General features: G+C 47.7%; 1 pseudogene; it reads left to right on the plus strand.

Annotated features, from left to right (window-relative positions):
* Nucleotides 1-2,908: 2,908 nt before the first annotated feature.
* Nucleotides 2,909-2,991, plus strand: LOC123851907 (U4 spliceosomal RNA; annotated as a pseudogene).
* Nucleotides 2,992-3,842: the final 851 nt, after the last annotated feature.

Here is a 3,842-nt window from a genome sequence, read left to right on the forward strand (position 1 = left end):
TTGGGGGAAGTCTACAGCAAGTGGACCAAAGGCTGTTGTTACATTTCTCTCCCTACTCAAAGAACTTCCAACTTTTACTTGTTATTAACATTTATAAAGTACAAGAAAATAAAATAATATTATTTTAATAGCTGGTATGAGATTTCCTCTTAGAAGGTTCCAGGTCCTCCCTCCCTCCTCCTCCCCACTCTCTTTTATTTTCTGCCTACTTGCCTTCCTTAAATTTAAAAAAATCAGCCTGTTTAGAGTAGAAGCTGAGATGTCAGGGGGAGGAAGTGTGAGCAAAACTTTCTGGATGAGACAGGAAAGGAGTTTGTGTTTTGAACCAGAGAGGGAAAGGACAGAGCAAAGTAGAACGAGGGGAAAGTAAAATGAGCAAGCTGGCCAAAGACTGGGGGTGCACTGTGTAACCCCCAAACCTCGAGCGAAGTTCCAAACACCCAAACCGCTTGTGTCGGGGAGGTGGTTGGGGATCTCACACAGCTTCTGGCAAAGCATCTGACCTTTGGCAAGGAAAGGGGTCAAGAACTCACACAGGAACAAGTCAGAACCGTGAAGGAGGGAGTTGAGGATTTCCAGGACTCAGGGGGAGGGCTGGGGACTCTCATTGTGAAACTTGGGGTTTTGGCCAAGTTTACCTTCATCTCCCAAGGCTAGCCAGGCTTCATCTGGGATATATTTGCAAGAATTGGGAGTTTTTCATTTAAGCTATGTGGCTATGAAGCCACGTGTGGTTTTTCAGTGAGTTCTCTGCACTGTATTTTAAAAGTCATACCTGGAAAGATTATCACGTTTCTGTGGGGTGCGTGAATCCCTGATGCACACCTCCCAACTCTGACCGCATTAGGTGGCCATCCAACAGGTGAGACAATATCCATCGTCTGACCACCCACCAGGCCACCTACCTGTGAACTCTATAAGCTTTCTGTGTTTAAGGCACAATGCTAGACACTTGGGTGGGTGTAAACAAATATGCACAAGACATAGATCCTGATCTTGAGGAGCTTAGTGTAGTAATGACAACTGTAGGGGGTTGAATTGTGCCCCCTGCTGCATTAGGATGGATCCTAAATCCAGGGACCGTGTCTATAAGGGACAGAAAAGGAGAAGACATAGAGAAAAGACGGCTACGTGAAGATGGAGGTGGAGAGAGACTGAACTCCTGCAGCTCGAAGCCAAGGAGTGCCGAGTGCCAAGTGCGGTCGGCGGCCACCAGAGGCTGAGACAGCAGCAGGGAGCGGATTCTCCCTCCGAGACTTTAGGGGGAGCCAGCCCTGCCCACATCTTGATTTGGGACTTCTGGACTCCAGAACTACAAGAGAATACATTGCTGTTGTTGTAAGCCACTCGGGTTGTGGTTATTTGTTACAGCATCCGCAGGAAACGAATACAGCCACGCGTACTGAAATAGCTAGGTGCCACGATGGACAGAACAAGGGAAAACAGCAGGTGTTGATGAGGATGCAGAGAAGTTGGAACCCTCCTGCACCGTGGGTGGGCATGCACACTGGTGCGGCCACTGTGGAGAACAGTATGGAGGGTCCTCAAATATTGAAAGTAAATCTACCCTATGATCCAGCAATCCCACTTCCGGGTTCCTCTCCAAAAGAATTCAAAGCAGGATCTTGAAGTGCTGTTTGCACACCCATTGTTCGTCACAACATTATTCACAGTAGCAAAGAGGGGGAAACCATCCACTCAAATGTCCATGGACAGATGAATGGATAAAGAAAATGTGGCCTATACATATAATGGGATATGAAAATTAATTAAAAAGAAGGAAATTCAGTCACATAGTACAACATGGATGAGCCTAGAGGACATTATACTACGCGAAAGAAGCCAGTTGCAGGGGGACAAATACGGGACGATTCCACTTACATGAAGTATCTGAAGTGGTCAAAATCATAGAAACAGAAAGGAAAAAGGTGGTTACCAGGGGTGGGAAGAATTGGTGGTTAATGTCTATAAAGTTTCAGTATTGCAAGATGAAAAAGTTCTAGAGATCTATTGCACAATGATGTGAATACACTTAACACTACTGAACTGCACTCTTAAAATGGTTATGATGGCAGATTTAATGTTTTTTTTTTTGTTTGTTTGTTTTTAAAGATTTTATTTATTTGACAGAGAGAGCACAAGGAGAGGGAGAGAGAGGGAGAAGCAGGTTCCCTGCTGAGCAAGGAGCCCGATGTGGGACTCGATCCCAGGACCCTGGGATCATGACCTGGGCCGAAGGCAGCCGCTTAACCGACTGAGCCACCCAGGCGTCCCGGCAGATTTAATGTTAAGCGTTTTTTTACCACAGTAAAAAATATAGCTGACGACCAGGCAGAAAGGGGGAAATGCCACAATTCGAGTATAGTAAGGTGCTTTGAAAATTTGGATGGAAAGGTGTTGGCCTAAGGGTGTGGGAGTGCAGGAGAGGAAGCAGCTCAGAAAAGGTTTTACGGCAATGGCAGCAATTGTGATGGATCTTCAGGGATGAAAATACAATTTTGACATTCAGAGATGGTGGCAGATGCGGACTAGAGAAAAGCGCCTCCATGCACATGGCCCAGCTGAGTACGAGAGACAAGTGACGGTGCCTCTGTGCGGAGTAGAAAAAGATGCTGCTTTCTCCTGAGGGCCTGACGCGGCAAGCACAGTGTGAGCAGGTTTCAGCCAGGGATCCCTTTGCCTTTCACATTCTGCAGAATAGAATTAGCTGTCGTAGGTCCACACACCGAGATAAGAAGCTCAATTTGGGAGAGAAGATGATGAGCTCCGTTTAGGGCACAGTGAGCAGGACATCCAGGTGGAAATAGGAAGCAGGAAGCGGAAAATGTAGGACCGGTGTTTGGAGGGAAGTTTAGGATTAGAAGTGTAGACTGGGGAGTCACTTGCATCGTGTTAAAACTTTACTGTAAGCTTTGCGCAGTGGCAGTATCGTAGCCAATGAGGTTTATCCGAGGCGCGATTATTGCTAATTGAAAACTTTACTGTAAAAATTGGTCATATGGTACCAGTTAATTCCCCATCTCTTTCCTATAGAACGCTGCTGTGGCCACCAAGGAGGCAGACAGCGCCCTCTGGTGGAAATATGAAAACACTCCTGATCAATACCACCCACCGTCACTAAATTATTTTGAGCAAATACAATTCAAGATCATTCTGTTTGAGCAGGTATCGCCTTGCTGCCTGGAGTCCCGCATGGGTCTGTTTGGCCCTGGCGGTGCCAGATACTGGGGCTTCCTTCTCCTCCCTGAAACTGTATTCCTGCTGAGTGTCTGGGTCCAGCAAGAAATCACTGTTCACACTATTTCACACTGAGGTGCTGAGAGTGGCTGGACCAAGCAGAAATCCCCCAAAGCCCTGTTACTCTGCCCCTCACAGCCTAGAGACCAGCCAAGCTTGGGGAGGCATTGTCCTAGCTTTTTTTTTTTTTTTTTTTTTAAGATTTTATTTATTTATTTGACAGAGAGAGAAAGCACAAGTAGGCAGAGCGGCAGTCGGAGGCAGAGGGAGAAGCAGGCTCCCGGCTGAGCAGGGAGCCTGATGTGGGGGCTCGATCCCAGGACTCTGGGATCACGACCGGAGCTGAAGGCAGCTGCTTAACCGACTGAGCCACCCAGGCGCCCCTGTCCTAGCTTTTTTCCCCTGGAGTCTCATCTGCTCCCTTGAAGGCAGATCCCCTCCCAAGAAGGAGTGAGAAGAGGGGGAGAGAATCCACTTACAGGACAAGGGAGAGAACTTCCCTCACATTCTACTCCCCGGGGAAAGAGGGTGAGTGAGGGAGTTCATTGTATCCCTTTGCCCTGAAGCCCGCCAGAGACCCTCCCTGACACTGAGGGCAGCGGGTA

The sequence above is a fragment of the Mirounga angustirostris genome, unplaced genomic scaffold, assembly GCF_029215605.1.
Source record: "Mirounga angustirostris isolate CCGP_5_RB_7025 unplaced genomic scaffold, mMirAng1.0.hap1 SCAF_11, whole genome shotgun sequence".
Lineage (NCBI taxonomy): Eukaryota > Metazoa > Chordata > Mammalia > Carnivora > Phocidae > Mirounga > Mirounga angustirostris.